Here is a 12606-nt window from a genome sequence, read left to right as displayed (position 1 = left end):
AATCGATGGCCACGACGCAAAACTTCAATCCTCCCGAGGCGACGGGTAATGGTCCCAACAGGTCTATTCCCCATTTGGCGAAGGGAATGGCAGTGGTGACCGGTGTATAGAAGGTGGCTGGCCAAGTGTCTTTCCTGGCGAATGCCTGACAAACGCCACATTTGGACATCCGTTCGAACACAATCTCGCATCATGGTCGGCCAGTAATACCCTTGAACGACCAATTTTCGGGCGAGCGTGTGAGCACCCTGGTGCGCAGCGCAAATGCCTCTGTGGGCTTCATCCATTACCTTCTCGGCCTCAGGCTTAAGTAGGCATTTCAACAAGGGTCCTCCGAACGACTGTTTATATAGGTCTCCGTCTACGATCCGGAAAGAGGGAGCTTTCCGCCGAACCCTTGCGGCGACTGATGGGTCAGCTGGCAACTCGCCCTGTTTCCTTGAATCGCCGGATGTCATCTATCCAGAACATCTCCGGGTTTTTCTCTCGATTCCACCCTTCGATGCTTACTTGCTGGACATCTAGCGGCGCCTCTTCGACAGCTCGGCCGACTTAGCTCCTCCTTCTGGCAAATCTTTATTAAGCGGTCCGGCACCCCTTCCAGGGCGATTTTAGACAAGATGTCGGCCTCTACGTTGTCCGCCCGGGATATGTATTCTATTTCATAAGCTTCGAACCCCTTCAACATCTTGGTGGCACATTCTTTGTACAATGCCATCCTCGCGTTCTTAGCTTCACACGTACCCGAGATCTGCCCGACCACTAGTCGGGAGTCGGTTTTGACTCGTAGCCGTTCGATTCCTAGACCCTTGGCGAGTCGGAGGCCGTTCAATACTGCTTCGTACTCGGCCTCGTTATTTGATACAGAGAACAAGTACCTTAGGGCGTAATACAGCCGAAATCCCTCCGGGGTGATGAGCACAACGCCGCCTCCGCAGTGCTGTCGACTTGATGCTCCGTCCGCATGCATCTCCCACCACTCGCCCGGGGTGCTTTCCGAGGCACTTTCCTTCTCCTCCTCGCTCGCCGTACACTCGACCAGGAAGTCGGCCAAAGCTTGGCCTTTGATGGAGGGCCTGGGTTGGTACTCGATCCCGTATTGAGTCAGCTCGACGGCCCACTTCACTAGCCGGCCGGAAGACAAGGGGTTCCGTAGTACACTCCCGAGTGGTTGATCCGTCAGGACCCGGACGGTATGGGCTTGGAAATAAGGCGCCAACTTGCGAACGGTGACCACCAAGGCATACACGATCTTTTCCAGGGCAGTGTACCGTGTCTCGGCAGCTTTCAGTGAGCGGCTTACATAGTAAACCGGGTGCTGGACTCGGTCCTCCTCTCGAACCAACACCGAACTTACCGCTTTGGCCGAGGCGGCGAGGTACAACAGTAAGGGCTCGCCCTCCTGGGGGGTAGACAGTACTGGGGGAGTCGACAGATATCGTTTTAATTCCTCGAACGACTGTTGGCATTCGGCAGTCCAAGCGAATCCCTCTTTCTTCTTCATGGCTTCGAAGAAAGGCACAGTCTTATCCGCCGATTTGCTCAGAAAACGGCTGAGAGCGGCCAGTCGTCCGGTCAAGCGTTGTAGGTCCTTGATAGTAGTAGGAGGCTGCATGTCGAGGATGGCTTGTACTTTCTCTGGGTTAGGCTCAATGCCTCGTTTGGTGACCATGTAGCCCAAGAACTTACCGCCCTGGACGGCGAACGCACACTTCTTGGGGTTCAGTCGGAGGTTATACTTTATCATTACTTTAAAGCAGTCGGCTAAATCCTCCGCGTGCTTGTCCTCCTCTCGACTCTTGACGAGCATGTCGTCGACGTACGCGGCCATCGACTTTCCTAGCAGGTGGTGGAATAACCGGGCGACCATTCGGGTGTACGTAGCCCCGGCATTTTTGATTCCGAATGGCATGACTTGATAGCAATACACTCCGTCCGGAGTTAGGAAGGCGGTCTTCTCCTCGTCTGCCGGGTGCATGAATATTTGATGGTACCCTCTGAAGGCATCCATAAAACTGAGCAACGCCGACCCGGCCGTCTCGTCGACTAGCTGGTCGATTCGGGGCAGAGGAAACGGATCCTTTGGGCACGCTTTGTTAAGATCTGTGTAGTTTACACACATTCGCCACGTCGGGGGCTTGGGCACAAGGACCACGTTAGCCAACCATTCCGGGTACTTGACCTCACGGACGTGTCCGGCTGCTAACAGCGTGCTGACTTCTTTCTTCACAAACTCCCTCCGATCGTTGGCCAAGTATCGTTTCTTTTGCACGACCGGCCGGTGCTCCGGGTCTACGGCGAATCGATGCGATATGACCGATCGATCTACGCCGGGCATATCTTCTGGGCCCCAGGCGAAGACCAGCCGGTGCTCTTGGAGTACTCTCGTGATTTCCCCCTTTAACTTCTCCGAAAGGCCGACTCCGATTCTCACTCGCCTGCTTGGCTGCGCTGGGTCCACTTCAACTTCCTCTAGCTCGACGGCCGGCTCCGGGCGTGGTATCACTGTTTTCTTAGGGGGCCTCTCAGTGATCTCATGGACCTGCATCCCACGCTTGCCCATACCTCTACATGCCTGCAGATAGCAGTCGCGGGCGACCTTGCGGTCACAACGCACCGTTCCTATTCCGTTCGGCGTGCGGAATTTTAGGCACAAATGTTCGATTGAGATCAGAGCCCCGAGGTCTTCCAAACCCGGGCGGCCGAGTATGGCGTTGTGTGAGCAGGCTAGATCGACCACGATGAACTTCATGCTCAATTGCTGCACGTTCGGATAGCTGCCGATTTCCACAGGAAGAGTGATGGACCCTTCCGCCTCCACCGAGTCCTCGGTGAAACCGGCGAGAGGGGTGTTCACGGGCCTGAGCTGTTCTCGGGTCAGCCCCATCTTGGTAAAGGTCTCCAGGTACAGTACGTTGACGCTGCTCCCGGTGTCGACCAGGATTCGGCGAACGACCACACCGTTGATGTCCATGGCGATGACCAACGCGTCTCGATGCGGGGTTTCCCCGGCTGGCAGGTCTTTATCGGTGAACACGATGGGCTCCCGGCATATCTTTTTGGAGCTCTCTTCTCGACCATAGACTGTTCCGACATATAGCTGCCGAGCCCAGGCTTTTCGGGTGTTCGCGGAATCGCCGCCTTCTGGCCCACCGACTATCATGTTAATGACCGGCTTCTGGCGCCATTGGGCTTCGTCCTCTTCGGAAGCCGGCTGCTTGCCTCGGCTGTTTTCTGAGTCGGCGACGGGTCCCTCACCTCCTCGGCCGGTCGACCCTCGCTTCCATTGGTTAGGGGGCGGTGTCCCTTGCTGGATGATCCCCTCCATAATCTTCTTTAGATAGTAGCATTCTTCTGTGCTGTGAGTATAAGATTTGTGATAGCGACAATATTTAGAAGTCTTACCCGTATCCTCGTCCGCTGCTCGGTCGTCCATCGGCGGAGGCGGAGGCGGGGCGACCGCCTGTACTTCGCGGACTGGTCGCTCTGGAACCGGTCGATAGGTGTGAACGACGGGTCGGTCATACGGTCGCCTGACCTCGGGTCGCCGGGCGGCATCCGAACGCCTTTCTCTCGTTTCCACCCGCGTCCTTTTTCCGCTGGCGGACCCACCGACCTCGCGCTGCCGTTTATGCTTCATGGCCTGCTCTGTGTTGGCCCTCTTATTGGCCATCTGGACAGCCTCCGCGTATGTCACCGGGCGGTTGTCCCTTAGATCTCGATACAGCTGTCCGGATCGCAAAGATTCAATGAAGAAGGTGAGCGCTGTTTGGTCCTCCACCTCTTCTATCGACTGGATCTCCTTCTGCCAGCGAGCAAGATAGGCTTTCAAGGACTCGCCTTCATCCTGATGGATGTCGCCTAAGTGCGTCAGATCCTTCTGTGGCTTGATGTTAGCGGCATAGTGGCTCATGAAGCGGTCTGCCAGTTCTTCAAAGCTGTGGATCGACCCTGGGGCTGACTTACAAGCCATCTTTGGGCGGGCCCCTTCAGCGTAGGTAAGAAGGCACGGCACATGACCGGATCCCGCACTCCTAGGACTTGCATCTTAGCTTGGTAACTCAATAGATGTTCTCGCGGGTCGCTTGATCCGTCGAATGTGGCTTGCTCCGGGAACTTAAAGTCGTTCGGTATCTTAAAGGCCATAACCTCGTCTGAGAAGGGTAAGGCGGTCAACAACGTACGTCCTGGGGATTTGGTTTTTCCTTCCATCCGCTCTTTCAGGCTTCGTACCTCCTGTACTAGGTTAGCCACTTCGATCCTCTCCCGGGTGCGATTTCCCGTGGATTCCGTGCTTTCACCGACCTCAGATTCAGCCGGTGGGACGGGGTTGCGGGGAGGTTGCTCCACACGGCGAGTCTCAGTCCTGGCTCTTTTGGTTCGGCTCTTCTCTCGTGCAGCTTGTCGGTCGCGGGCGACTAATGGGGCACGACTGGGCTCCTTTCGGCCTAATCGCTCCCTTGCCGACCGACGTCCGACGCTGGGACCCAGCCGGGAATGAACGGATTGCACCGGTTGGCTTTCTGCCCGTCGGCTCAATTGCCGATTGTCTGGCCTCTGAGGCGGTTGCAACTCGCGTTGCAACTGGCGAGTGATGGACTGTTCCCTCACTCCTAGGCTCGCTTCCGCGCAGGCGCGTCCGATTGCATGCAACTGCTCCGGGGTGAGCTGCACTTGAGGTAATTGCGGGTTTCTCAGCGGCGTCGGCGGCGGTGTCGTCTCGTTTTCATGGCTTCGGGCATTTCTTCTATTCAGCTGGTTTCTCAAGTCGGCCTCTCGTCCGTTGTCTTGACGGCTCGACTGTTCCCCGCTTCCAGCCATGTCTGGAGTTGGCCTGATTCAACTATTGTTTCTCGGACTCGCCTCACCCAAGAGGACACGTGACTCTTCGTTTCGGTCCCCACAGACGGCGCCAGTGATGGTTTTAGGGTTTTTCGAGCCCAAGGAGGTCCAACACAACCTTTAGCTGGAGGATACACCTTTCCCAAAAGGGTTTGAGTCTTAGTAAAATATGATGCTTAGTAGTACTTGTCTATTCTCTCTCCGGGTTCTTGAATCTGCCTCATACAAGGGTGGAGGAGCCCTCTTTATAGTGGCTCCCCCTCTACTAACTTAAAGGCTTATGATGGCCGACTTAAAGAATACATTCAATGCGCCGAGCCGTTGGGCGACGTTACGGATTCTGCCAACGGCTCTCTTTGGCTAGTAACTGGCGGACCGAGCCCGGCCTTTAATGCCTCAACGGCTCCTTGTCTTAACTGCGTTGAAGGCTCCCTCAACGGCTCTCCGGACCGAGTCCTCTCCTAGGTCGGGCCTGGGCCGACTTCTCGTCCCCGTTTGGTATTAGGCCGTCCTTCTGGTCTCTGAACTGGGCCTCCCTCTTTGGACCTGGGCCGAGTCCTGGACTCGGCCCATGCATTCTTTCTGGGCCCCTTTTCTTGGGCCGGGGTTCTCACCCCATCAATGAGTATCATTCAAAAGATCTCAATGAGATACTTTTAAAAATATATTTTGTAACATTGATTTTATTTATACAAAAAGAAAAAAAAAAGGAGGAAATCGCACTTTTGGACCCTCAATTAGTGTCCATATGCAATGTGACCCTCACTTTCCAATTTGGACAGAATTGGTCCCTCAATTATTCCACCGTTAGTGAATTTAGTCTTTATGTGAGTTAATCTGTTTAACACCGTTCACAGAAGGACTAAATTGACTAACGGTGGAATAATTGAGGCCGGGGTCTATCAATTCTGTCCAAATTGAGAAGTGAGGGTCACATTACATATGACCTGTGGACTAATTGAGGGATCAAAAGTGCGATTTCTCCTAAATAAATATTACATTAGTTATATATATAATTTGGGAAAATTGCACTTTTGGTCTCTCAATTAGTGCCCATATGCAATTTGATCATCACTTCCCAATTTGGACAGAATTGGTCCCTCAATTATTCCACCTTAGTCAATTTAGTCCTTCTGTGAGTTAATCGGTTTAACACCATTAACAGAAGGACTAAATTGACTAACGGTGAAATAATTGAGGGACCAATTCTGTCCAAATTAAAAAGTGAGGATCACATTGCATATTGGGCACTATTTGAGGGGCCAAAAGTGTAATTCCCCCTCAAAAAAAATAAAAAATAATATTGTAAATGATAATATGCAAATTAGTGTCATCTTAATAAATATATAGTATTGTTATAATCAACCTACTATCGTACTATAATAATTAACCATATATAATGAATGGTATTTTTTAATAAATTTATAGTATTATAATAATGAACCGTCGTAGTCCATGGTTCAAGATGGACCATTGTCTACGATATAATTTGCCATGGGCTAGCATTTAGGCCTCTAGTCGGTTGTTTGACTCTTTTTCCATCTCTAATGTGACATAAAAAGAAATTGTTTAATTTGTAATCAAATTTGTATTATTTATTTATTTTTATTTTTTTTACAAATTTAATCAAAAAAGTTTCAAGTGAAAGGACAAAGACCTCACAAAAATATAGTGATTAAAATAATTAAATCATTCTAATTTTATTGTTACCACTCTTTCAACCTCTCCCAAAAGATTGAATCTCCAAATCTAAGGGTCTCTATACTCTTATCAAACATAAAATTTGAAATAATATAAATTACGGTGACTCAATAACTGAGCAGATAGAGTCAAATATCGATGTGCATCACTCTTCCAACTAGCCATGACTGTGGCCCCTAACAAAGTCGTGGCGTGTATCCGAGCAACGTCGGCTAACAGTTTGAAGCCGTGTTCTTGACTTTTGATGCAGTTGTGAGCTAACTCATAGTGAATTTCCTAAAATAGAATATGAAATAAATAATAATTTTTTAATAATATATTTGTTTATTGCTCTTGGTTGTAATGCCATTTTCCCCTTTACTATTTTTGTCATATATTATACATGATGATATGACTTCAAGGCCATCAAAACATGTCTTATACGCAATTATTTCCTTGTTGGTTTCCCCATTTTTGTAGCAAATAACATTATGTAATTATAGTGTAACTTTTTTTTTTTTTTTTTTTTTTTTTGGACAAAAGACTTTTTAAGGTATTTTAATTTTGACATGCTAGAGACAAAGAGAAAATTTGTTCAAAATAAATCTAAAGTACTTGTGCTATACGATTTGTACAATTTAGTCTCTATATTTTAATTTTTCAATTTAGTCTCTATATTTTAATTTTGTGTAATCAATGAGAGATCAAGAGTTTGGTATTAGATAGATGTATTAATTATTCTTTATTTTGGAGTGGAATGATGACGACAAAGCCACGTTAGTAGAACGAATGCTTAATTTTCAATGTTGATGGCGGAAATAAAGAACATATGTCGTATTTTCCGACTTCGAACAACCTAGTTGTTGCACTTCTTGAGCTCCCATACTGGCCTTAGGATATGTTTTTAGTTGTCACATCAATTCAAGTTACTTTAGAGTTGGCACGTGGAGTGACAAACCTGACTAGCCATTAACCAAGCACCAGGTAACCCTAATGATGAAGAGTATATATTGTTACTTAAGTGACTAATCGTTGTTCTCTTGAGAATTGGTGATAGATGTATCCTTAAGTTTCACTAAATCACAAAGTACTGAAACTTCTATAGAAATCTAACCCTAAGAAAGATCATTCCATGCAATATAGGAATATAGTAATGAAAGTATCAATTAAAACGAATAGCAATTGAAATGAATAACAAACAATAGAAAAAGCGGAAAAGGATAAGAGTTTAGACTAGGCTCAAGTAACAAGACCAAATCGCAGAAACAAGAATGAGAGTTAAGTGACTTGACAACGGATGCCATCAAACGGGAGGAACGCTTTTCTCAAGGTCATTCCACTCCCTTAATTAGGACACACACGGACATTCTCATCATGACTCATGAGCGTCTAAGAGGCATTTCATCAAACATGTTGGGTTATTAACATCACATACTCTCCTTTTCTCAAAGGTGGAGTATGGTTAATTAACTCCACAGATCTAGATTAGGTAACGACCTCCCAATTGAAAGCCAATCATGTTAACTAATATCATTAAATCAAGTCTCATCACTCTTATTCAACTAATGCAAAGGCACTTTTCGCATAAACCTAATCCCTATCCCTATCCCATTCCTAGGAGACTACTCGCATATGATTACTATGGAAACAAGCATAGATTCAAAGACAAAATAGAATTTCATAACAACAATAAGCAATGAATCAAAGTAGTAATGCAAAAAAGTAACAAATTGCAATGAATTTAGAGAATGAAATTGGAATTGACTTAACTAATTTGAAGTAGAATTGCAACTTGATAACAAGAAATAAATCCCTAGCCAATCTCTTCAACACTTGCTTCTGAAATAGAAATAGAAATTGAATCTAACTAGACAATGCAATGAGAATTGAAATCAAATTGAAAGTTTTTAGCTATATAAATTTCATAGCTAGGATTCTAAGAGCTAAAAATTGAAAATAATGTCTAACATGCTAACTTCTACAAATGTCCTAGATGTCTTAGATGAAACTATCTTTCCCAATTTATAAACCAAGGTCAAGCATTTCACTAGGCCTCTCATGAGCGTGATAGGTCTTGTGACGGCCAAGATATAGTCTTCGAAGTTTCCTCTCACGAGCGTGACACCAAACATGATAGTAAACTTTGCATTCTGAAGTTTGTCTCACAAAGCTCTTCACGTGCGTGGTACCTTTCATGATAGTAGAAACCACGTTATGAAGTTTCTCCCACACCATACATCATGAGCGTGACACCCTTCATGATAGACTCTTCATCCTACTTTCATCTTATTTTGTCCAATCTGAATCCAAATTACCCTTGATTCAGCTCCTTTTACCTTCAAACTTTGATATGTTTCCCAACTTGCTGCTTCTACATGTACAATTAATCACATAATTTGTCAATTTAAACAATATTAAAACAATTCATATCCAAAACTTATAAAAATATATGCCATAAATTAGCATAATTGAACACCTATCACCCTGTCAATGAGATTTCAGCATGTATGTCATACCTGGTGTTATGAAATGGAAGTGAGCTCCCAAACCACCCTTTAGGGCATCTTAATCCAGTTTACCCCTCATTTGAACCACAAACTATTAGTATATTTCCAGACCTAGTAGAGACTTCCAACCTCATAATAAAACTGCAAACTAAGGCGTTACGTATATAAAACATCCTTATTATTCCCATATTATAATTGCTTCAATCTAAATCTACATATATAGTACATTATCCCCCAATAATTTACGATATCATTAACGCCGTTAGTGGGAACTAAATTTTGATGGTCTTTAGCTTTTTTTTTTTTTTTTACTAGAACTCTCGACCATTGATGAACTTGATATGCAGCTGAAATTAGTTCTCACATTTTACAGGAGGGGGTTCTTCTCATATGGGGGGGCGGGGGGGGGGGGGGGGTAAGTCATAATATTACAAATATCAAAATTTGTAATATTTATAAATTTAACCATATTTTTCCTTTTTTAAAAAATTATTTTTCACCAATTTTATAGATAATCCAGATTTGTCCATACATACATAATTATTTATTTATTTATAGGATTTGGATCAAATAAGAATTTGCGCGCATGAGAGAACTAGGAACCAACTAAAGTCATCAATCTGGAAAGATCTAATAACTTTAAAGCATGGAAATAAGGAAAAAATATGGTGGTATTTTCATAAATAACTTAAACTTAGTAATACCATAGAGTGTATCTTATGATATGTATATGTGCAGTGAAATTGTCTACATTTTATAATTTATGATTTTTTTTTTTGTTTATTTGTGCTTTAGCTTTTTTAATTTGATTTAGAAGTTCAATATAATTTAGAGTTTAGTAGTTATGGTTTTCCTTTAGATTGCACTTAGCAACAATATAATGTACACCTAACAACAATATAAAGTGAACCTAACGTTATGATTAATTACACCGAAGTGAAAGTTAATTGCACTTAGGGTTTGTCTTTTAACAATATAAATTACACTTAACGCTATCATTAGTTGCACCGAATGTGAAAATTATTTGCACGGTTTAGCTTTTTCTATTTGCTTTAAAGATTCACTTTTTTTCTATTTAAGAGTTTAATTTTTATGATTTAGTTATTTAGATTTATAAACGCATACACTTTGTAGTTTTACTTGCACTCTACAATGTTTAAACCTGCACTATAGTCTTGTTAATTGCACTAAATATTAAATTATTTATAAAAATGTCATCATTTTTATTTTTTCTACCATTACTTCTAATCCACTAAATATTTTCAATTGATGCATCTAAATGATTCCTAATTCTATCATGAGTACAGAGTACTGCTTCTCACAAGAGTGCACCCTACTCCTCAGGTTTTTCTCCTACTAGTACTGGTAACTTTTATTTTATTAAAACCAAAAGTTGCTTTTCTCATCATACCATGATAATGGACCCTACTATCTTAAAATCAACATCTCATAAAATCGGCCCAACTATCAAATTTTTTATAATCTACGGCTTAATTAAGAGATTTAAAATAAATTGAACATCAACAAGCAGGTGCCGTCTTAGCTCAGTGGTAGAGCGCGTGGCTTTTAACCACGTGGTCGTGGGTTCGATCCCCACAGACGGCGGTTTCCAAAGCTACCACCAAGCTGCATGTTTCCCTACCTCGGTAAAACTATAAAAAGTCATGCAGATTTTATTATTGTTTATAATATCAGCAAAGGTTTTTTTGTTTGTTTTATAATTCTTTTTGTACATAATTTTCTAAAATAATTCCCACCCCAAAATGTATATAGTTGATTGAAACAAAATTTTGGATTTGACACCAACTTTTAATGCTAAGGTTGTTGTAAATTGTTAATTGGTAAAATTATATTTTCGACTACAATATAAGAAAAATGTACTATTAATCTTTCAATTATTACGTGTTATTGTTAATTATTAATAAAATTACTCTTCAAATGTCTATTTTAGTTATTTTGTTTAGTTTTTCTTTTCTTTTATTGATATAAGGATGGATAAGAAGCGGACAAACTTTCATGTGTGAACGTACGAATGCATTTTCAAGTTAGTGGCAGTGCACCATAAAGCATTTCAGAATCCACCGTATATTGCTTGATATTCATTGACTGTCAACTCGGGTGCATTTAGAAATGCTTGATCGTGCACTTGTAATGTTTGACAGTGCAGTTTAGGATATAGAATGGAAGAATGCACAATTTCGCAACAGCTGCCGTCTTAGCTCCGTGGTAGAGCGCGTGGCTTTTAACCACGTGGTCGTGGGTTCGATCCCCACAGACGGCGTTTCCTAAAGTTCCTTGGGCTATTTGTTTCGCCTATATTGGCGAAAGTGAAATTAGCATTATATCAGCAAAGGGTTTTTTGGTTTATTCAGACAGTACGAATACACTTCCAAGTTAGTAGCACTGTAGCAGGGCACCATAAATAGTTAAATACATCTGTAAATGCTTGACATTGCATTTTAGGAATACATAAAAAGGAAGAATGCACCGTCAAGCAATTGTAAAACGCACCATTGTGACAATCAATGAAAATCAGGCAATGCATTATGCATTATGCATTCCGAAATGCTTTATGGTGCACTATTACTAGTTTGAAAGTGCATCCACACATTCGCATGGGAAGTCTTGTTCACACCAGAACTCAACTACCAGGAGGACCAGGTCTGGTTAAATTTTGAAAGCTGAAGGACCATGGGTGGTTAACTTGGACCATGGATGGTAAAGTATGTGTAGATCCTAGACGATTTTTAATATTCTTAAGAAAGATATTAGCATAAATTAGGAGGTCTCATAGTCTAAGGATGTACAATAGTTGTTGACATTTATCTGTTATGGCTAATGATGTCTTAGGGTATTTATAGATCCAAGTACCTGTTATTTATTGGTTAATTTCTTCATTCTTGCTTGGTTTTCTCTACATGACTAGGGTATTGGTTAGTGATTTATTTTTATTTTTAATTAATTTTACATCATATATTCATGCTAGACAATAAATTTTCAGTTATTACTACGTACTAGTATTCATAATTTCTGTGGGATACGGCACTCATTACTCAATCATATACGTATTCAAAAACCATATAATATGTTCACTTGCCTAGTCGAATTTATATAGTTATAAATTGAGTATTATATATAAACATTCCTAACGGCCCCTTTCATTCTAATTCCTGGCATATTCTAGTAACATGTGAGAGGTAAAGAACAATATTCTACATCTATCTATAAAATATATGAAGTGCAAATTTACCCAATTTCGCAAACAAAGAATAAAAAATGCATCATTTCGGCCCAACGCGGAAACAGTCATTATCTTCACCACTAAATGATTCATGAATACTCGTTCTACTAGTACTAGGATCCTTCTTCAATTACCACGCATGTACTTTGTCGGAAATTATTGAGAGTGGGAAAACAAGAAATTCTAGGAATTGGATCTCAATTTCATTAGACTAACTCAATAGCCCATCATCAAGATAGCGATATAAATAAGATGTGTATTGATTGATTGCGGTAGAATCCTTAAGTACACATAATTGATTATAAGTTATGAATTAAGGATAGAGGTCAAAGAATG

At 42.7% G+C, this 12606-nt stretch overlaps 2 non-coding genes across 2 annotated transcripts; both read left to right on the top strand.

Annotated features, from left to right (window-relative positions):
• Positions 1-10562: 10562 nt before the first annotated feature.
• On the top strand, positions 10563-10634 carry TRNAK-UUU. Its single transcript has one exon. It is a non-coding gene; the product is annotated as a tRNA-Lys (tRNA).
• A 604-nt stretch (positions 10635-11238) lies between these two features.
• Positions 11239-11310, top strand: TRNAK-UUU. The gene has a single exon. It is a non-coding gene; the product is annotated as a tRNA-Lys (tRNA).
• Positions 11311-12606: the final 1296 nt, after the last annotated feature.

Source organism: Ipomoea nil, unplaced genomic scaffold, assembly GCF_001879475.1.
Source record: "Ipomoea nil cultivar Tokyo-kokei standard unplaced genomic scaffold, Asagao_1.1 scaffold0686, whole genome shotgun sequence".
NCBI classification, from domain to species: Eukaryota; Viridiplantae; Streptophyta; class Magnoliopsida; order Solanales; family Convolvulaceae; genus Ipomoea; species Ipomoea nil.
The sequence above is the reverse complement of the archived record's forward strand: the minus strand, read 5'-3'. Positions and strand labels throughout refer to the sequence as shown.